This window comes from Scardinius erythrophthalmus (genome assembly GCF_964197995.2).
Source record: "Scardinius erythrophthalmus genome assembly, chromosome: 23".
In the NCBI taxonomy this organism is placed as follows: Eukaryota; Metazoa; Chordata; class Actinopteri; order Cypriniformes; family Leuciscidae; genus Scardinius; species Scardinius erythrophthalmus.
Window position 1 is genome coordinate 10,583,116 of NC_138243.1, and position 23,638 is coordinate 10,606,753.

The 23,638-nt window shown below is 36.8% G+C and overlaps 1 pseudogene across 1 annotated transcript; it reads right to left on the reverse strand.

Moving 5' to 3' along the window:
* Positions 1-377: 377 nt before the first annotated feature.
* Positions 378-6,032, reverse strand: LOC308683400 (eosinophil peroxidase-like; annotated as a pseudogene). Its single transcript has 13 exons — positions 5,975-6,032; positions 4,801-4,894; positions 4,534-4,709; positions 4,301-4,433; positions 4,086-4,215; positions 3,777-3,983; positions 3,325-3,682; positions 3,016-3,176; positions 2,639-2,897; positions 2,379-2,549; positions 1,989-2,226; positions 1,563-1,759; positions 378-512 (listed from the first exon to the last, which is right to left on the reverse strand). The product of its transcript is annotated as an eosinophil peroxidase-like (transcript).
* Positions 6,033-23,638: the final 17,606 nt, after the last annotated feature.

Below are 23,638 nucleotides of genomic sequence, written 5' to 3' on the forward strand. Positions count from 1 at the left end.
AAGAATTTATAGCTGTATTTATAGTATTAACAGCTTATTAATGCCTTATAAATTATGAATTAACTGTTTACTAATGCTTAACTAACGATTAATAAATAGCGTGCAGTTATTATAAAGTGTTACCATTTTTTATTTAAAGTCATACTAACATTATAAGTGCACTTCATTATTAAATAATAAAGACATTGGAAAAGTAGCAGATTTACAACTTGCATTTTATTGACTTTTTTTCTGGCTTTTCTTATCCGCAGGATATATGCATTTGTACACAACTGCATTTAAAATGAATAAATAAATAAATAAAACATTTACATAAAAGTAAAATAGTAATGAATTAAGTCAAGGCAAGTATCCTCTTCCCTTCAGCTAATGATAGCCTAATTAAGGTTGATTATTTCAGCAGTTAGCTGTACATTATAGTTTGTCTTTAAGGTCACAGTGCCCAAAGTCCGAGTTCCTATGCATGAGAACTGGAATTCATATACACCAGGAATGCTGGCAGAAGAACAACCCTGATGTTTGGTTATTTGGTCAATTTCAATTTATTTAGTTTAAAAAAGAGACAATGTACATTAATCAACATTCATGAATGTAAATGTACTCAAATTAGATTATTTCCTGCTGTATTAATGCGGGCTACTGGGGCTCATGGGGCTCCTGGGGGTCCTGGGGGTCCTGGGGGTCCTGGAGGTCCTGGAGGTCCAGGTGGGCCTGCTACACCTTGTGGACCTGGAAAAATTAAATATTTGATATTGATACATACAGAATATCATATTTGTAATCTTGGCTCTGTTGGTCAGTTATGGTATCTGGCTTAAATAATTAAAAAGAAAGTGAGGTTGGTGGCTTTATGTTGAAGGAATATTTAAAGGCCATGTTTAATGTACAGTATGACTGGCTTACCAGGTTGTCCTTGAGGTCCTATGAAGGAATTGGTGTCTGAAAGGTAATGCATTTATGTTACATGTTTGTACTATAAGCCTAAGTGTTCACATTAAATGTGAAAAAACTATTTTAAACGTGAAAGAGGCCCCAAAGCCAGGCAAAACCCAAAGAAGCAAGCGAAAGGCAGAAATGACTAAACAGCTTACAAAGGCTTGGCACAGTTCATGAAACAGTGCTTGACAGTTGTGATATCCAAATGTATTAATATATGTCACTGCACCAGTACAGTGTACAGCAAAAAATAAATTACTCAAGCAGTGTCAGGTTTAGAGATTTTACAGTGAATTAATTGCCATTTTAAGGTAAATAGGTCATGTGCACAACAACATTACTTTTCTTTTTCCTTTCAATTAAGAGAAAACAAACACTTGTCTAACCTCTTTTCCAATGTCTGTAATGTTGATGCCACCAACACAAGGTGAACTAAACCATGGTGACCATGCGAACAGATTGTAAAATGTCTTCAATACCTGTTTGCCTATACTACCATAAATCAACCTCTACAAGCACATAAAAAGGCAGTAAGAAGCTTAGAAATTTGCAGTCAGAGGAAGAAGATTTATGTATGACCACACAGCAAATAATCATTCAAGAGCTCTAATACTGTGGTGCCTTACCAGTTTCAATCCAAGGGTTGAGGTCGAAGGCGGGGATATCCCCACAGTTAACGAAACTGGCTGAACTTGTGAAGCGGAAAGGATCTCTGGGAACTCTGCTGATTCCAGTGTTGTCACAGATGATGCGGGCCAGCGACACAGAGGCCAGTGATGCTTTTTGTTGGGTGGTAAACACTCCTTTGTTCTCCCACCATAACCTGAACACAACGTGCAACTTGGCATTTACACCACTCAAACACATGCTGTTCTCTTAGACTAAATCAGGGATGTCCAATCTTGCTCCTGGAGGGCCAGTGTCCTGCAGAGTTTAGCTCCAACCTGCCACAGGACATTTACCTGGAGATTTCCTGAAGACCTTGATTAGCAGGTTCTCTCTTCCAGGAGAGGGATTGGACACCCCTGGACTAAATACACAGAAATCTTTACCTGTCACCCTCGCGAATGTGCTGGAACTGTGTAGAGATAAGGCAGGCAAAAAGAGAGCCAACACGACCACCAGGAACAAAAGGCTCAGCAACACCTCCCAACCAAATGTCAATGTTCTCAGGGGTGCCATAAAGCTCAATCAGCCTGCGAGCCAATTCAGTGTTGTTCATCACCACAGCCAATTCTTGCTCATTCTGAGGTACCGACAGTCCACAGAACCGACGCCATGCATTATAGCCTTATGAGGAACAACAGATGGATACCGGTAAGTCTTCTCTCAAAAACACATGCAGTGGTAATGCACCATGAAGCTGAGTTGGCTTCACATGGTTCAGGTTAAAGGGTTCCAAGACTTGGTGTGCATGTTGTGTATGAGTCCAGAATATTTACCTGGTATAGCGTGGTCACGGCCTCTTTGCATATTGAGGGCAGCCAAGTCCAAAGCAATGTGGGCTGTAAAGGCAAACAGTCTCTCTCTAAGAGCATTCACCATCATGTGGTCTTGCGTGTTCAATTTTGCCGGCCGACCAATCAGTCCACGCAGCAGAGGATCGATGCCCCCTACGCAAAAAGCAAAGCAGAAATAAAGTGAGCTTGAAAGAAGACAGATTTAGGTCTCTGTAGGTATGCTGCAAGCCCCACAAACTCACCCTCGAATATCACCCTCCATGGCGAGAAGAAGGCCTCATAGAGGGGCACACTTGAAAATTGAGGATGGTTCTGGTAATTTTTATCAAGACGAGGTATGATGGGTTGGATGGCCAGGTGGGCAAAACGGAAAGCTGCAGTGGCAAAGACGTTTGCAATGGTAGGGTCCACATTTTCATTGTAACCTGGATATTGTCCAAGGCGACTATTGTAAGCTTCAGGACCCACAATTATCGGCAAGTAGTCCTTAATCACCAAGATCTAAAAGAGAAAGGAGAGGTTGAATATATTAATATATATGTTGAATATATGTTGTACTCCGCATGTAACTGTTTGTGCTTGTGTTAATGCACTGAGTGTGCACATTGAGTGTCTTTACCTGGTTGTAGGCACCCACAATTTTTCTTGCCTCTTGATAGAGGGTTTCACTATTCCAGGTAGGATTTTGCACATGGAGGGCACGAGCCAATCTATTGTGCTCTCTCAAGAAAAGTGCATGTACTGAGGTAAGAGCAATGTTCTCAACAACACGAACATCCCCTGCACACATCAAGAGTTCATTAGCATTTGCAAATAGTAGGCATATACCACACATTTTAGATGCTGCATTTACCAATGACAACTAGGAAAATGCCTGATACTTGCATATGAAGGCATAAGATTTTCTAAGAATGAAAAAGTTACTGACCTGCAATGAAGCAAGGCACCTCTGTTAGGGTGGTGTCATTGAGGGTTTTACTACGAGTGGCACACATGTTACTTTTTACACTAGTAAAGGGCAGGTGATCTCGTCCATTATCCTTGAACTGATCGTTGACACGCAGAAGACCACCATCATTAGTCAGGTCTCGTAGTTCCTTTGCTAGCCCATCCTCATTCCCGTAAACCTGTCCAGCATCTAGGAAAGCTGTTAGAGTGTTGATCTGTTCCCGAACTTTGGGGACACCACCAAACATATAGGCAGTGTTCCCAGAACCACAGGCCGGTGACGAACGGAAGAAAGGGAGACAGGAGTCAGGACGCAGGCGTTGATCTCCTGGAGGAGCCTGTGTTTTGACAATAAGTATAGCATGAAAGATCATTATTATACAACAACAATAGTGGGATAATATCTGAAAGAAAGGACAATCTTTAACTGACCGGAATTGGGAAGCAGGGTTCAGAGCGCTCACAGCTCTCGTCACAGTTGAGGCCACTGCTGAAGGACCTAATGCTTGGTGAGGTGGGCGTAAAAGTCAGATCGTGGTCAACCCATTGCCCAAAGATGGTAAGCATGAAGGTAAAGTCATGATCACTCTCTACGTCAGCATCTGCAGTGCTTAGAATACGATTGGAAACCAGTCTGACCTGTAATCAATGAGGTAGACAGAATTAGGACATTATTATCTGATTGGTTAGGCCAAGTAGATTGTCAAGTAGACTTCTGTAAACTATTCATTATCATCATACCAGGGGCAGCGCTGCACCATTAAGCAATCTGTTGGGATCCCATCCTTTGGCCTGGGATATGCCATCCTCATAGACAGCAGGCAACCATCGGGCAAAAGGGGTGTTGGATGCACCAAGAAGTGGTTTCCTCCTGGGAATGATAAATTCAGTTGTTTAGCAAGGCAAACACTGAGTCTTTGATTAAGACTCCTCTGAATAACGAGGGCAAGACAGACCTGTTGTTGCAGACATTGCTGGCAGTTCGATACTTGTTTATGTGGGGTGTGGTCCTACAAGAAGGGGGCCGAACTTGAGCAGCACAGCCTGTCAGACGTGTGATCGTGTTAAGCTCGTCTTGAGTGAGCAGATCTAGGGGACAAACACATAACAACAATTTATAGAAAGGAACATCAGTCAGTGATGGATCTTTTCTGAGCTTTGCAAGTTTTGCAACATGTTTTACTCATACTTGTAGCATTGATGGACCTCTTTTGTACATGATGGGCTTTCTCACTGATCAGTCTGAGCGCTTGCCCCATGTAGTCTGCGGCTCTCACAGCGTCTCGTGTCTTTCGAGCTGGCTGTTTCAGCAGACGTAGCTTGTCGGAAGGCTTGATGACATCTCTGCGCACCCTTGCTAAGCTCCTGGAAGAGGGGAGATTTATAAAAATAAAATGGATCAATGACCAATGATGGCACAGGAATATTAAGCAACATTCTTACAAACTTTACTCACTCATCACGAGAATACTTGTAAGCAGCATCTACTATTTGCTTTGCTTCCTCGATTGAATCTAGAATGAAACGTCTCCTGGCACTCTCTTCTTCTGCTAAAAAAAAGAAAAGGGTATTAAATCATCAAATCATTGCCCCATAAATACTAATAATGACTAATTGTATTGTACCTGTATTTTTTTTATTGCTAATCATTAGCTGATTAATTTTTGAAAGGCCCCCAATATATTTCAAGTGAAATTGAAGAATGGAAAAGGACGTTTTGTACAAAATCAGGCCTAGATGAAGTTCATTTTGGCAGTTCGAAACAGCTTTGCAAAGCTAACTTTCCAGAAAACTTCGCTCCAGCTGGTAAACACCTTCGTACTACCATTGGTCCAAGGTGATTACTTAATAGGTTGGTGTGCGCAGAGGCTCCGTTTTTCTTTTGATAAGGAAATCTCTGGTTCATTTCTTCTGTTCAGTCTGTCAGACGTCCGCAAGAAGAACATGAGATGCTTTATAGAAGAGAATTAAGTTGTACTTTGGATAACATGAGACACTGACACCGTTTTTCATGTTTAATACTGTAAAGTTGCTTGATTTTAAGAAATCTATTGTTTAAACTAAACTATTTAAACTAAGTGATAAATGAAGACTTCAGATGCAAAAGCCTCTAAGTCCGTCTAATGTTTTTCTTTAATATTAACATTTTTATCAGGCTCCTATGTATAGGTTTCTACATAAGTACCGACATTTCTGAATGGGATGAGGCTGGGATTTAGTGAGTTTGAAGTGAAAGTATTTGATGTACTAAGTGCGGAGAGCATTCACTCAATATTATTATCTTACTTTTTAATAGGTGGCTTTTAGAGGCTTTCGCATCGGAGGTCTTCATATATAAACTTGACGTGACTTTACTGGAGTGCCGATTTGCTGAGCTCGTGCAAACATATCCAAGTTGGTATGATCAGATGCTTTTCTTATGTTTTCTTTAAAAAAGCTTGCTGTTTTCTGTTTTTTGTTGTATGTTTATTTTGTTATTGAGAGGAAAGCATGCAGCACATATTTACAAATTCATCTAAAACATTGCGATGTTCGCTAACAGTATATCGCTGGTCACGTATTTTCAAAGCGAAGAACGAAAAAGAACTTAGAGTCCTTGAGTATATCAGGGCCTTAACTGATAAACTTACCACCCATTGAAAGGGCACAACAGCACCCGACCACAAAAAGCAAGGTGCAATGATTCATCTCTGAAACACAAAGTGTGACCATATATGAAAAACATTGCTTATGAAAATTGCACTTTTTGTTTTATGCATTTCCTCAGTTTTGGAAGATAAATTCCTCTACATTTAAGTAAAAAAAAAAAAAGTATTAAAATAAATAAATTAGATTAAAAGTAAGATTAAAATGTTATTTTATACTGTAGTCATTTGGAGTATAATATATGATAGCAGTTTTTAAACAAAATAAATATGTTTCAATATTGAGCATATTTTACATTTGAAGAGACACAGGAAAAATAATACAGATTTATTGTGAAAGAATCTGAAAAAATTGACAATTAAAAAAACATTCTAGAGTGAGAAGTGTCTATACAATGTAACAAATAATAAGATTTAAAAATACATTTGCATTTATACTTTGCATTTGCAATCAGCATCACAGAGTTTCACAACAACTACGTAAAAAGTGCAATTAAATTTATTTACAACAACAACAAAAAAAGCCATCTAACGATAAGGTTTAGATTGGTTGCATTTCTCACCTGGTTACAGGTCTCAGGCTCTCTGGTTCCGGACTCAAGGCTCTGAGAGTGTGTTGGACTGACTGGATGGACTGTGCTTTATACCGTCCTTCATCCTCACTCTGTTAAGCATCACTGAGGGAGTCCTAGGCGGGGCAACTAGTTTACTTCCTTCTTCCTTTTCACATTTACATGTGTGGTGTTTCTTTAATTGTTTTGAGGTGACACTTCTTAGTATGCATTAAGGAATGCAAAAACAATTAGCTACGTATTTCTGTACGCAATACTGTCTTAATACTGACACAAGGGGTAGTTCATCAAAATAATTTAATTCTGTCATCATTTATTCACTCATTAAACTGAAGAAAGGACATTATGTAGTTACCAAAATTCCAAAAACTATCTTAAATAGTGGTCAAAGTAAAAGTGTAAAACTCTCTTAGATCTCAGAATTACAACACAGGAGTTTGATGGGCACTTGTTGGCTTTTCTTTCATTGTCTGCTCCAGTTCACCCATTAAATAATAATAATAAAAATAAATACAATAAAATTTTATGTATATATATATATATAATATATATAAAGTCACACTTTAGATTAGGGTCCATTTCTCACTGGCTAACTATTAATTTTGACTCACCATAATTTTCCTCAGTAAACTCCAAATCACTGCTTATTAATAGTTAAGGTAGTTGTTAAGTTTAGGTATTGGGTAGGATTAAGGGATGTAGAATATGGTCATGCAGAAAAGGGTGTGCTTTATTAGTACTAACAAACTGACAATATCCTTGTAATATTCATGCTAATTAAAGCAACTAGTTAATAGTGTGAATTGGACACTAAACTAAAAAATCATATTCATACATTAACACAATTTATATTGTCCACACATTTTAAGAATTCAAGCACAAGACTTTAAGAGAAAACGTTTTAAGGTCATGCAGGGCAACAAATTCAAATGAAGTGGGTTGAAACATTTGACTGGTAGACAGTGTATATTACAAAACGTTTGTTTTTTAAACTTTTATAACATTTAGGAAATTAAAAAAAAATCTAAAATAAGTTGAAACTAAAATTGTTTAAATTGAAACTAAAATTGTTTAAATTGTTTAACAGCCTATTGACCTATAATCTATCACTGAGATCAGGAAGCACTTTTTTGTGTTAATTTTTACCAGCACTCCACTTTATGACATCAAACCCCATGCATGTGATGAATCAGAGCCTGATTATGAAGTTATGATATGCTTTGCTTTCCTGGTCACAGAATTATTTCATGTAAAACATGCTGGCACACACAAGGGCTCTACCAGTAAAAATATATTTAATACTCACCTTAAACCTATCATTTATCAAAATATTTTCAATCAAATGTGTTATCAGGTCATTTGTTTTTTGTCCAATTCACTACTTTTTACTGGGCAATGTCTGTGTGTTTTTAATTTCTTTTAATTTCTGTTTTTCAAAAATCCTCATTATGCAATTTCACTACTAAAAGTAAACGCCTGCACAACTGATTCATTTTTCTGGCCTTGCAGAATTTTTCAGATATGTTGAAAGTATTTACTTGAACTTTCTTAACTGTTGGCTAAGAGAAGGCAAACCTCAAGACAAATTTTCAATAGAGTCATTAATATTAGATGAACTACAAACTGTCACGTATTAATATACAGATCTGAGACTCTCAAGTGTTGTGATTGAACTTATTGTCATGGTATAAGTCAATCCAAACTTAGTTTAATTTAACATTTAATTACACTTCCATGAACTTTCAGTTTGTTTTCTTCAGTCACATATTTCTTTGTCTTTGTTTCCTGCCACTAACACTACTCTTGATTGATTAAAATCACTTCGTATTGGATCCTGTGTACCTTCGTTTTAATCTTCGTGACAGTCTCATCTTTAGCACAACTTTAATAATGTCAGAAGATTTGTCTAAAGATCAACAAAACTGAGTGCGTGTGACAGAGACGTGTCTTTGTGATTTGAGATCCATTTTATGCAACACAGGCTCGTTGGAAAAAAAAACGTACCTGTGGCAACATTTTGTATCTCTACAGTTTCCAACAGGAATGAACTCTAGAGGCAGTAAGACAGCAAGCACTTTTAATCGTTTTCACACACAATTATGATTACAGGAGCAGATTATAGATTAGGCTAATAAAGACTTTTTTCACGTGGCTCCTTGCACAATTATGTCATAACCCCAAAACACTCTTTACCATAGTAAACGAATATATTTTGGAGTTTGCATCACTTAACCAGCTCCATTTGTTGTTTACTAAGCTTGCTCAGTAGCTCATCTGGTACAAAATTGTACTTGTGATGCGGAGAGCTTGGTAAAAGACGAGTCACGATTAAAGAGCTCAGAGGCAAGAGTTCAAAAACAAGTTGCTAAAGTGTTATGGTTACGATTGCGTTTTTTGGTCACATATGCTTTAGTAAACACTATAGGGTAGGTTTAGGGTTAGTGTAGGTGTACGTTAGCCTGACGTCGTCATACTCAGATTCTAGACAATAAATGAGTCTGATACTGCTCCATTGGGCTGTGATTAAGGGGCGTGTTTCAACCGGACCAAGAAAATAGGCTTGTTCGACTTGAACCGCTGCACAGACCGATCGGTGAATGACATCAAAGTACCGCGAGAGTGAATAGAAAGTAGATGGCTCCTAATGCTTTTTAATTGCTCTTGCGGTACTTTGATGTCATTCACCGATCGGTCTGTGCAGCGCCGGTTCAAGTCGAACAAGCCTAAAGGCCCTTTCACACCGGATGCGTAACGAAAAAGCGAAACGGAAAAGCAAATAGTTCGTGTGCGAATAGTTCGCGTTAAAACCATTCACATCAGCCGCGACGCGAATTTGTGACCTCTGTGACGTTCAGAGAGCTTCAACATTCCAAAACTTTCTCGCAGACAGCTGAGAAAACATGGACACTTCATCATCATCATCCAGTGAAGACGAGCTTTTCATTTTCTTTAAAAGACAGAAAAGAAGGTTTTGGGTGCACCCAATCTTAAAGAACAGAGAGTCTGAAGGGGAGTATGCTAATGTGCAGTGTTTTTGCATCTTCAACTAAACACAGTGCATTTTGTCACTACACATTTACATGTAACACACGAAGTAAGTAAGTTAAAATCATTCGACTAGAAACTGTAGATATCACACAAAGAATGTATAGTACTGTATACTAAAAGCAGCCCTAAATAGTCTCACTACATTTTAACGTTACATGTTCAAAGTAAACACGGTCTCTGTGTCTATCTTTGACGATAATAGTGTTAGCTTTCTATCCCAAATGTAGTTTAGCCTGCTAGCCTACACAGCACAGGACTATACAACGACTAAAACTATCACACAACATACTCACAGTCGTGATAACCGAGTTGGTTGGCAATGGTACGCCACACATTGTCTTTCAAATCGTTGTCCTGGCAGTATATGATTGGCTGAAGCCTTTTCTGTCGCTGCAAAAGTAAAAAAAAAAAATCGACATCGAAGCGAAAAAAATAAAAGTAGTTTTTTCGCCGCAACAGATTCGCGTTCGGTGTTGAAGCACTCATTACACAAACAGCTGATCAAAAAATAAAACCATCGCGCAAATTATTCGTGTGTCAAAATCGCGTCCAGTGTGAAAGGGCCTTAATGCCTCTGCACTAAATTGGATAGACCTACAACCAATCAGAGCAACGGAGTAAGTGACGTATGTTCTTCATTCATCTTTCCGGTCGACAAATGCCTTGATCGTGGTTCTCTGTTCCTCTTTTAAAATTAATGCGCTGTCGATATCTTCTATAACAGACGCGATGGCGGAATCTATGAATCTCAATTCTCCAGCGGCAGCCATCTTTGTTGTAAACGAATTCAACCCAAGCGCTCTTTGGTGACGTGGATGATTCTGTTACTGTTGATCATCTTTCCATCATCGTATAAAGCCCGCCCGCATAGTTGCTCCACAACAGATCAGTCCAGACCTAACTTCTTGACCTCAAATTTTGTGAGCGGGGCTAAGTTCGGTTGGCATCCAGGCTAGGTGTAAATTATTTTAATATGGCATTGAGCTTTTAGAGCCACTCACCCGACATTTAAATTCAGAACTGGGTGATAGCCAACTCCAACATAATAAAACGTAGCCATATTTATGATCATCTGTTACAGAAAAAAAAAAAAATGTAACATGCTTTTAGCGCCACTTACTGAACATTTCGCTTTGAAACTGTCGTAAAATGAGCACGACACAACGTGTTCTGCAAAATTGTTGCCACAGGTACGTTTTTCTAGGAGCCCCATGACATGCAGAGAAAAAATAGTAGGCTAAATCGTGCGCACGATTTACTAATTCGTTCCCACGATTTATAAATTGTGTGCACGATTTAGACCATAAGTATGGAGCCAAATCAATCTCATTAATAATTCATGCAAAAAACATGATTCATACATGCGTAGACAATTTCACATTCATGAAACCTAATTCACGCACCCAAAAAGAATTTTCACGTGCATGAAAAAAATATATATTCACAAAAAGCAATTCACATGCGCAAAATAAAATTATATATTCGTAAAATATATTTCACAAATGCAAACACAATTCGTAGATATACAACTGTGCTCAAAAACCTTTGAATGTTTAAAATGTACGAGTTTATCCTTGAATGTGAATGTGCAAATCGTCACTCATGTGTGTGAATCGCCTTGGATGTGTGTGTGTGTGTGTGTGTGTGTGTTTGAGACTTTCCTGGCAGCACAATCCTCTTCGAGGTCTCCAGTCTCTTTAGCCGATAAGATTTAAGCTTATCAATCGACCAATCAGTATCACGTGAGGGCGGGCCTACATGCATGTTACGTCATCAGCTTTCGACCAGTTCTTGGCTAAGCAGAGGTATGTGCAGTTGATCGTTCATTGCTGTTAAACACTTGTTGTTTCCCTGCATTTTTCAGGATTACTCACCTTATGACATCCGGATAGCAGTCACAAACATCTTAATTCATGTTGTTTCTTCATTCTCTTTTATACTTTATTTTCTTGTATTAATGTCTTGGTAACACTTTACAATAACGTTTCATTAGTTAACATGAACTAATAATGAACTGCATGTATACAGTGGTGTGAAAAAGTGTTTGCACCCTTGGTAAATATGATCAAATATGGATGTAAAAAATAAATCTGCATTTTTAATCAAATCAAAATGTGCAAAAATCTAACCTTTCATTGAAGTAAAATAATTGAAAGTGGGGGGAAAATCACATTATGAAATAAATGTTTTTCTCCAAAAAAACAATGTTTTTCTCCCTTTTATTAAATACTTTTTGCAACCTCTTTTTTCCAAGATAACAGCTCTGAGTCTTCTCCTATGATGCCTGATGAGTTTGGAGAACACCTGACAAGAGATCAGAGACCATTCCTCCATACAGAATCTCTCCATCCTGTTCTCCGTTATAAGATTTCTAGCACAGGCTGTCAGGTTTAGATTTTTTATCTGTTGGTATTTGTTCAAATCTGTGATGCCATGTATCTGAACAAGATGTCCAGGACCCCTGGCAGAAAGTTAGGCCCACAGCATTAAAGATACAGCAGAGTATTTCATTTTACACATGGGTTACTTTTTTTATCCCTGTGTGCACCAAACCCATCTTAAGTGTTTGCTGCCAAAAAAGCTAATGTTTTTGTTTCATCTGACCATAGAACATTTGAAAAGTAACTGACACTACTGGAACTTCAAACGGGATGGGTTCTATGGTCAGATGATGCAGCCTGGTCTCATTGTTAATAGCCTACGTAGTATTAATACGTAATTTTCAAAAGGTAGAAAACGTACGTTTTGTACATTTGGATAGATGCTGAAACGTATGATATGGACGTATCTGCAACAATTAAACGTAACAATATTACGTTTTTTACAGCTACAAAACGTAAAATATTTACGAATCTTTCATATCATGAAAGATGTTTTCATCTTTGTTCACTTTGTTCACAAACAGATCACTGTTTTCAACATTGATAATAATAAGAAATGTTTCCTGAGCTGTAAATCAGCATATTAAAATCAATTATTATCATGACTGGAGTAATGATGCCGAAAATTCAGCTTTGATCACTTGAATAAATTACAGTTTAGTATGACATAGAAAACAGATAGCCTATGTTAAATTGTAATATTACAGTTTTTACCGTATTTTTGATAAAAAAAATGCAGAACAGAATTAAAAGTCTTACAGACCCCAAACTTTTGAACATTAGGCTAGTGTACAATAGTACTTTTACTATAATTAGGGTAGTTTTGTAAAAGTCACTGACTAATAATAATTACAGGCGAGTTGAGAGCACAAATCACAAAATATTTAGTATTCATGAAAACGTATTCAGATTTAGCATATTAATGATGCATTCACCTCATAAATCATGACACACTGCTCTAGCACAGGAAAGTGCATACAAGCTCAAGTGCATGCTTTTAAAATGAAAAAGTATTGGTATCGATATCGGCGATACTGGCCCTGTATTTCGGTATCGGATCGATACCGAAATTTGCAGTATCGCCCACCCCTAGTACAGAGCAGAATTTAAGTTATTTATCCATGAAAATGTTAATCCGGCTTCGCTCTGTGTGAAGGCAGAAAACACATTTTGTGTCTCACTGTAAATAAATTAAATATTACAAAATGGTTAAACGATTAAATAAGGTATGTTTAAGGTTTTAAAGTGTATTCTTGTGTAACTGCATGTAGGCTAATCCTCCAAAACGAGTTTGCAGCAGAAGGCACGAACAGAGCGAATGGTTATTAGCCTATTTCTTGAGTAAACTGCATTTAATAATAATAAATGCGACTGAAAACGTAATTGATAAGACATTTGAATGCAATACAGTCAAAACATTAATGCCACGATTTTAATATGCATAAATAAGAATACGTACAAATAGGTACGTCGGCAGAGTTGTTCATACGTAAATAATTTACGTTTTTGTGCTGTTAATACGTAAATATTTTACGTTTTAGTGCTGTAAATACGTCAGTATTATACGTTTCTGTGTGTATAAAACGTAAGTAAATGTACGTATGGTAGAATTACACTTTATGTAAAAATACACACGTATTCTCATGAGATCACGTTGGATGATGAGGTTTTTACTATTTTAAAATATCAGACCAATATATTATATGTCCTAACAGAGAGGTCTAGTGATGACTGGATTGAACAATTCATTTGTTAACTTTTCACTTGATGTATTGCACTTATATTTATACTTAAAAGCAAAGAAGACTCTGACTGGATCTCACAGCTCTGGAAGAGATATGTGGGCAGATGACAAATAAGGGTGAAACAGCATTTTTGAAAACAAAGTTCTAAATTGCTAAAAAAGTTCAAATACTGTTGTTTTTGAAATTGTAAGAGGTTAGCAGATTTTTTTTTTCTCATCATGTATTTTATTAAGCTTTTCTCACAGCTCCAGGCAAAATATGTCCTGCGGTGTGACATGACATTACTATAAAATTCAAATATTGAAATATGATTAATTTCAAATACAAATCAGGTATGTTTCAAGTTTAACAAGCATTCTTAAAGAATGATCATTAAAATTCTGCATATATTTTTTTTTCACCGCTGTTTTTTGACTATATTCTTTGCTTGTGCCATCTTTTACCACTCTCTCCAGTGGAAATATTGTGTAAAATGAGAAAAAATATTTGAAAATGTTTATTTTTTTTTATATAGTTATATTATGAAATGTTTTCAAATGCATATAATCATTTAAGCTAGTTAACATAGTAAAAGTCGTTTAATTGTGTTTGAAGTGATGTCACACCACAGGACATCCCGCCACACCACAGGACGAAATGAAACACTGTATGAACATTTATGGTGAAATGTATTGAATATTTTTGTAACAAACAAATTCATTTGCATCTCTATTTGAACATTAATGAAAATGCAACATATCAGTACAATCTTATTACTTAGTGTATGAATTTGAACTAAAAACATAGTAAACAAGACATACTGAATAATTAACATTTTGGAGGCGTCAAATCTGACCCAGTCATAAAGACCATTCATTCCTATTTTTAACTTAAAAGACGAAACAAATATCTTGTTTTTCAGGAGAAAGTCATTAAAATCATGCTAAAATAATTAAAAGCATGTTAAAATCATCAATTCAGCTCTTTGAACAAAGATTCCAGTGAACAAAAGAAATTTGACTTCATCCTATGCTAACCTTTCCCTGTACCTCCTTGTCCTTTCTTTGCTCATGCCTAAAAACTGACAAAAATCACTTTAAAAACAATGATCAGTGACTGTTAACATACACATACAACAAACAAATGAAGACAGATATATATTTAAGTTTAATATATGTATAATATAGGTATATTATGTATAATGAAGACAGATATATATTTATGTTTAATATTATATATAATATACCTATATTATACATATATTTGCAATATTTGTTTAATATATATATAGAGAGACAGAGATATATTTATATTTATGTTTAATATTGCAAAGATAACAGTCTAGAATCTAGCTAGACATCTGACTTAATTATGTCACACTACAGGACAGGCTGTCACACCACAGGACTTTTTCACTTTTGCAGCCATTTTGAGTAATTGCTATACAAGATTGACCTTGGGCATTACAGGAACATTTGTGTTTCAAAACTAAATGTACTGTAAATATTATTTTAGTACTTTTTAGCATTTTGAAAACTTAAGTTAATTAAGTAAATACATACAAAATAATGCCAAGGCATTTATTAGCTGCTCCAAACATATCTGCTTTATTTTACTAATATTTACATTTGATGAGTCATCAATGTTACAGTCACACCGCAGGACATTTTGCTATTCACCTTGAAATATGAACAACACCAAATACATTTTACGTCCCAAAATCATAATATTAAAATAAAATGATGTTCTATGCCCCACTGGCATGTGTTGTTTTAGTTGAGAAATGCAGTTCAGTAAACATTTACACTTAGTTACAGAAAAAACAGGCGTCACGTCATCTGCCCATATATTTCTCTGTACTGAATGTTGTGCTTCATACTTAAGATTGTCAGTTCATGATCTTCATATGTAACAGGAACATTAATCATTATCAAGTAATTTTATGTATATTTTGTTCCCAAAGGATTCGGAAACTTTCAAATGAATAAAATGTGTACATCAAATGTAACTATGTCTTTGCATCTTTTAATTCTGACAAGAACATTTAATAATGCATGAATAGCAGTGCTTTATTCCTAGAGTGTGTACATATAGTCCGCAGGAGACAAATGAATACAGTAACAATGCATCACTTTCAACCTCTTGTTGAAACAACTGTCAAAATGGATGGCTTGCAACATGACTGTTTTGAACGAATTAAAGTAGGAATGGTAAGATCACAGTACTGGTTGTCTGCATCTTCATACATCATGTGTCTCGGAAATCTGAAACAATAAAACTACATAATATATGCAGCTTAAAACAAAACATGTCTCCTATGCACATCATTACATACATTAATGTGTGGTGGACAGCACAGGACATGAAAATCAATCAATATTAACAATAAATGTTTATGTTCACATGTGGACTTAACTTCAGTTAACACACGATGTTATGCCCTAAATTAATACATGATTAACTAACTTGCATTGCTGTTAAATGAGTTTTATGAATGAATGGCTTGCTCTAACTGTTGCTGGTCTTCGTCAACAACACGCACTTTTGCACCACCTGCTGGTGAGGTTGACTAACAGCAGATGGAGAGTATCTCGGTAATCTATTGCTTTTCCTGCAGTTCCGTTGAATTTACTGTCGAATTTGAACCACTGAATTTGTGGAAGCGAATTTGCAAAGCGAAATAAAATGGACCGAAAATTGCCTGTTGAATATTATAGGTTGTATTTTTAAACAGTTTGAATATTTTGGAAGTGAAATATGAAAGGTGAATATGGATTATTGAATTTTTAATAATGAAAATGTGTTTGAAATGTTTTTAATTGAAATATTCACAGCTTAAATATTCAACCATGCTGAATTTCAGCCCATAAAAATGCAAGCCCTAAAAATACAATGCATTAAAATGCAAGCATGGTTAATGCAATGCCTATTTTTTTTTCAAGTAGTGCAATTCAACAGGCTTTTTGTTTCAAAAACATTTGACATTATTTTACTTCCATAGGTGCAAGACTTACAAACCCACACACGTGTAAACTGTGAGAGCTCAGTCATACTTGAGGTTTCAGGCCTCATGTGGAAATAAATCTGATAGGAATCTGAAACATGAGTTTGCACCATAGACTGTAAAAAATAGGTTTGCACCTGCCGTGTAAGCGGACAGATCGGATATTCCCCGTCAATGCGAGTCGTAAGAATGTGACTTTGTGAAACATTTTGCGTTACAGATATATCTATAACAAATTAAACAACTCTAGTTGACTAGCAGACTATTAATTTTGTTCGATTGTGTGAAATAAGAGGCAATCTGGCGCTGAAATGTGTTGCTTTTGAAATCACGAGTGCTCATTGCCGATGCTGTCAGTTTAGTGTCAAGCAGTTTTTCTAAATAACAAAGGATGCACAAAGAAAAATAAATTACTTTCCTATATAAGTGTCTGCAATTTACATCAAATTGTTAATGTGCCAACAAGAATCTTTAACAACAAGGTGGGCATTACAACAGCAACATGTATTAACCACATTTACACTAATGTACCAGAACTGTGTACTGATGTTGTGTCAACACCAGCAGGGTTTAGTGACCATAATCTCATTGCTGTTAATAAGAAAGCTAAAGTCCCTAAAGCTAAAGCTATTTTTGGTACTCATAAAAGGTTTTATAAAGTATTCGCTATTGAAAAGATTGTGGGAGAAGTAAAAAAATGTTGATTGGAAAGATGTGTACAGTGGCCACAACCCAGGAGATTCTTTGGATGCTTTCATGAGTAATTAAATTATGGGTAGAAATAGAAATGCATCACCTTCTTTTGTAGAGTCTGATGGAGGTTTTATAACAGAATCTAAAGACATTGCAGATTATTTTAATAATTATTTTATAAAGAAAGGGTTTTAGAACACAAGACTTTAAATACTGTGAAATCATGTCTGATAAAATGTGTAACTTTAACTTTAATTGTGTGCAAACTGCAGAAGTGATGGCCCTGTTAAAGTCTCTTCCAGCACATGGTAGTCCAGGCACAGACAACTTGGACAGCCTAGTATTGAATTAAACAGCTGAATATATTGCTGCTCCGTTGTGTCATATATTTAATCAGTGTATAGCGAGTGGGATTTATCCATCTCTGTGGAAGGAAGAGAAAATAATTCCATTGATAAAAGACAATTGATTATCTTATAATGGGCATAACTGTGCAGACCTATAACAGAACAGAAATCATGAGTTAACAATCGCAATTTTGTCCGGTGGAAAATTGCGCTAAAAAATGCAAGTGGTGACTAAACAGACTTGAAACTGACTGACTCAGGGTTGCCAACTCTCACGCATCTGGCGTGACAGTCACGCATTCAGCCTCAATCTCACGCTCTCACGCTTAACAAAGAAATCTCACGCTAAATTAGACATTCTTCTGTGCTGTATTTTTTTTCACTCGTGTGCACTAAATTTCAGAATTACTATAAACAATTCAGGCTCTTAACTACTGGATGGACCACTATTTATGGCGCAAATTAGTTAAAATCTCCCGGAATCTAGAGCGAGCACGCATGCGAGACAGAAACTGTAGCGCACGCACGGCGTACGGCAGCGTTGAGCATTGTAGCCAATCACTGACATGTCTGTTGAACGCATTGGCCAATCAGAGGCGTTTAAATGAGTCGCTGTCCTGAAGATGTGTTTTGCGCGAGCTCACCGAGTTCTACACTTTCGCAAACCAGTCATTATTATTGCCTATAAACTTAAGATGCAAATAAAAGATTCACTGCAATGTATTTGATATTCTTGATGCTGTTCTGATGCGCTCCATTACGCACCGCTCTGTTTGGTGTTAGGATGACTAAAAGTTCAGCGGTCTAGCTCTTCAATGTCAGAATGATTAAAGAAGTGAACGAATGCCTGGCAAAATGTAAGTGGAAAACATTTAATATTTGACTGTTTTACAATAGAAATGTTCAACTACCGACAGTATCCGGTGACGCGAATTACTCAAATTTTTATTTATTTACGTTACTAAATTTAGCCTTTTTGAATTGAAAATATGCTATAATTTCTTTGATTCATTTAGAGAGAATGCATGCATAATTAAAAATAAAATGTTATTTGCAAATAGTTACAATTATTTCACTAATACAATAAGCTTTTTTTCTTTATTCCCTTAAATCGCTTTTATAATTAATTCCTTTAAATAAAAATACCCCCAAAAAATTGGGTTGGAATACCCCCCCCCCCCCCCCCCCCCGTTGAAATATATCCCCCCCCCCCCCCCGTTGGAGAAGTGTCACTCCGAGCTAAACTCAAAAGTTGGCAACCCTGCTGACTGAAATTGTTCTGTCAGCAATGCTGAAAGATGTTTTCATCTAAAACATTTATGGTATTTCATGTTTCTAAGAATTTATTTTACATTACTTCCTTTGTATGATGCGACAAAGCTTTCAAGTCACTCGAGAAATGTCACTGTTCGTCACAATGATTCTTGGAAGTAAGGCTATTTTGGCAGTATGTGGCTTTATACCGTCCCTCATCCTCTCTGTTGATCATCACTTGGCAAATCTCAGAAGGTTTACTTCCTTCTTTCTTTTCACATTTACCAGGTGTGGTACTTTTTGAGAGGTCAGTCTGACTTCATTACTATGCATTACAGGAATGCAAAAAGTTACATATTTCTGTGCTCAGCTTCTTAACCCTTTAACTTTTACCACTAGAAGCAACCAATGAAAAAAAATCTTATTATTGGACATGGACATATAAAAAAAATACCTCAAGCTGTTTTTTGTTTGTTTGTTTTTTTGGCCAAATGTATCTAAAAAATTAAAAATAAACATACCTAGAACAATGTCTTAGATATACCTTCCATAATTAAATTATTTTATCAGGGTCTACATTAAATTAAATTTATTTAGAAAGGGTGTTTAGAAATAAATAATACATATCATTTTATATTGTGGTATTGTGGTGGCCATTTTCAGTGATTGTAATTCATAACAGTTTCGATAAATTCAGCAAATTTCAGTAAATTCAACAATTAAAAGCATTTTACACAAAAGGTGGAAAAAAATTCACATCAGGAATACTGCAATCTTTGTAAAATTTTACTTGAGATATTGGATGTTCAAACCATAGTTATTTATTTATTTATTTATTTATTTATTTTACTTTTTTGATTCTGCTGACAGGTACAATCAACCTTTTTAGTGCTTTTATACATGTTTTACTAAGCACTCTCTTTGACTGAAATCATACACTATGTATGTGTTTAAATGCAAATACTGGCTACACTTGCTTGATTTCATACATTGTAAAATCAGTTGCCAATATTTGCAAAATAGACACTATTACTGTTGCAATAATTGTCTTCTTCTACGTCAGTTTTCTCTTACTACTTCGCATACTGTCAGAGTACTACATTTCAAAGAGAACTTAGTTCATGACCAATAAAAAAATGATATGTTCTATACAATCCAGACATGCTACATCTGCCATTTTGGCATTGCAATATAAATTGTGTTGCTTACACACACTTTACAAATCCTCTTCCAAAGCTTCATGTGATAGTAAAGTGTCCTTTGTTTGCGTACTTCAAAATATTGCAAAATATAATAGTAGTAGGTCATCCAGGTAGTTTTCGTCTACTTTTTATGAATTCTATGAATTCAGACTCTCCTAATAATATTAGGAGAGTCTGAATTCACAGAATTCATAAAAAGTAGATTATATTATATATTCATATATTATAGCCTATTGTTTTTTTTTTACCTGATAAATAGTGGGGAGAAATGAGAGAATGAGAGAAACCTGAGGCACAGAACTGAAACATAATTCAAAACCCATCCAAACATAATACAAACTCAGATTATCCCTATGACAATATCTTGTTTGATTAATTTGATGACGATCAGCAACTTCATTCTTTTGTGTGACAGACTGAAGTGTGCAAACTGACAGTGACGTGCGGTCTGGGTAGGCAAACTAGGCACTGCCTACCCTGCCAAAATTCAAAAATAAAATGGTTTATTAAATAATAAACTTGTATTTGTATTTTTACTGTTTATTCTTGTGATTTATATATGCAATATGTGTGTTATTTCAATTATTTAGACGTTATGATGACAAATGTAGCAGTTACGCATAATCAAATAAAAAACAAATCGTAGAATAAGCAGTGCTTTTACTGTCCATTCATTGCAGACGGCAAGCGAAAAACCCATGTTGCGCATGCGCACTTCGATCCTGTATTCTTTAACATGTACGTCAAAAAGCACATCTCTGCTGTGCCTTTGGACGTAAATATGGTATGCCCGTAACATCTCCGTAACATATCAGACATGGACCAATTAAAATCAAGATATTACTGGACATTTGCGCAGCTAACGTGATTAACGTTACACACCACAGATAGCCTACATGCCTAATCCCCGCGGCAAATTCAAAGCCAAAATGACAGCACCAGAGTTAAAAGGCTGTCATCAGAGAGTTAAATGTTTTAAATTGAGAGCCAGAGACTGTGCAAACTGAAGGCCCGTAAAGATGAGTTTTACAAAGCTGTGATCGACGTCTTCATGAGGAAATGGCGGCGGATGAATTTGATGTAGGCTACAAATAATCTACCGATTGGTGAGTCAAAAACTATTTTGGGCTTAATATTGAATTGATAAATATGGTTGAATTAATGCAAGCCATGTGACTTCATATTCAATTGAGCGGTGTGTGATTTTACTTTTACTTTTGGCCGCTGTGCAACAATAAGGATTAATGGTTGCATTCTAATGCTGAAGTGGAGTGGACATAAACTACTGTTACTCGCGGTGTGTGCCTGTGCCGCTCTTGTGTGTGTGCGACGTGCGTGTGTGTGTGTGTGTGTGAGAGAGAGAGAGAGAGAGAGAGAGAGAGAGAGAGAGAGAGAGAGAGAGAGAGAGAGAGAGAGAGAGAGAATACACGCGATATACATCCTGATTTGTACATTTCTTGATATGCCGCGCTTGTGCGTAATGTTTACTGGTATTATTAGCCTTTAAACAATAAATCAGGTAATATTTCATAACTCAGTGCCTAGCCTCTTTAAGACATCACCGCACGTCACTGCAAACTGATGCTATCACCTGACAAATGAAAAGTCCCAAAACTCCATGCCTAAATCAGACAGGTTGGTACAGCTGTTGAAGATTTTTGTCTCATTCTTTTGACTGATAACTATATGCCTCTCCTTCTTCTAAAGAAGATATTTAAAGAAATGTCTCATTCACTGTAAAATGTAATACGTTGACTTTACTTAGAAAAGGTGAGGAAACCGATTGCCTTAAAATTTCCAAGTAAAGTAGTGTATTATGTTGTTAATCAAGTAAACTCAAGCACTCTTGAATCAAAATCATTAGTTGTGTTAACTTCTCATTAGAGTTCACATTACTAGGAAAATATCAGGAAACCGATTGCTCTAAAAAAAGCAAGTAAAGTGAAATAGGAATAGTATGTGGTACTGACAAATGCTTAGTTAGTATAGTTCACTTACACAAGAGTTCCTGTAACTAAAAAATAACTGTAGAGAGTACTTGATAATTTACTTTAAATGAAATGTATTTGTCACCATGGTTGTGTTTTGCATGCTGAATGATGAAGTCTGTGTGAGTCAAGCATGATCAATTACAAGATTTTCACAAATATAGAGGGATTATATAAGCCCAATAACTGTTTCAGAAGGTGTTTAGGCATAAACAGTAGCAACAAAATTATAAAAGATCACTAATTGACACGATTTACATTATACACCATTCATATTTTCTCTCACACACACAAATATATATATATATATATATATATGTGTGTGTGTGTGTGTGTGTGTGTGTGTGTGTGTGTGTGTGTGTGTGGTATTACTTCTCTTTCTTTGACACTAAACAACTGATTTATTGTTGCATCACTGCATCAACAGAAAGAGAATCATAATAAAGAAACGTCTCGGTTACGGATGTAACCCTCGTTCCCTGAGTGGGAACGGAGACGTTACGTCGGATGACGACGATTGGGGTTTCGCTTAGAAGCCTATCACCTTCGAGTATTAGAAAACGAGCCAATGGCAATGAAATGCCATGGGTCTGCGGAATTTGCATAGCGTAACTCCGCCCGCCGCAGGGGGTATATAAGGAAGTACGCGAGCACAATGCAGACATGCCTTCGCTGAGGAGCCGAGACTGGCCCCAGGCGTTTTTCAGCGGTACAGCGGAAGTGGCAGGAAGACGTAACGTCTCCGTTCCCACTCAGGGAACGAGGGTTACATCCGTAACCGAGACGTTCCCTTTCGTGGTCACTCCGAGTTACGTCGGATGACGACGATTGGGGTTCCAGTCTAATCACGCCACCTCGGCTGTCTTCCAGTGCCCTGCGTAAGTCTGAGCTCCCTGTTGTGAGACTAGCACGAACGAAGGAGTCCCACTTAACACAGGGATACCAAGGTACACTGGGAAGCATATCTCCAGAGAGAAATATGCAATCATGCCCAGCCATTGATGGGGGGGACTTGGAATACACATATGGCCAGAGGCTGCATATGGAAGATCACTGAGGTGTCCAGCCGCAGGTGGAATTTTAAACCCCAGGGGTGGCAAGGTGGCTTGCCAAGGGAAAGACACACGCTCACAAGGAGACTTACAGCGGAATACACATGTGGGGGTCGCCCAGAGGGGGGACCATGCACATGGTGGCACCTAGTCAAGCGCAAAAGCTGAGTATGGAATTTTGGCATAACTCAGGCGTTGACATAAGCAGTGCTGGAGGAAACTCAGAGCTTATCAGACTCACCTGAGGAATATATCGTACGTATCCCGTCCGTGGAGGGGAATGGCGAGCAAGCGAAGACACCTGAGCAGAATCTAGCACCGGCTGGTTGAAGCGAGTACATGAGAAGAAACTGGCTCTACTCGGAGATTATAAAATCTCGCGAA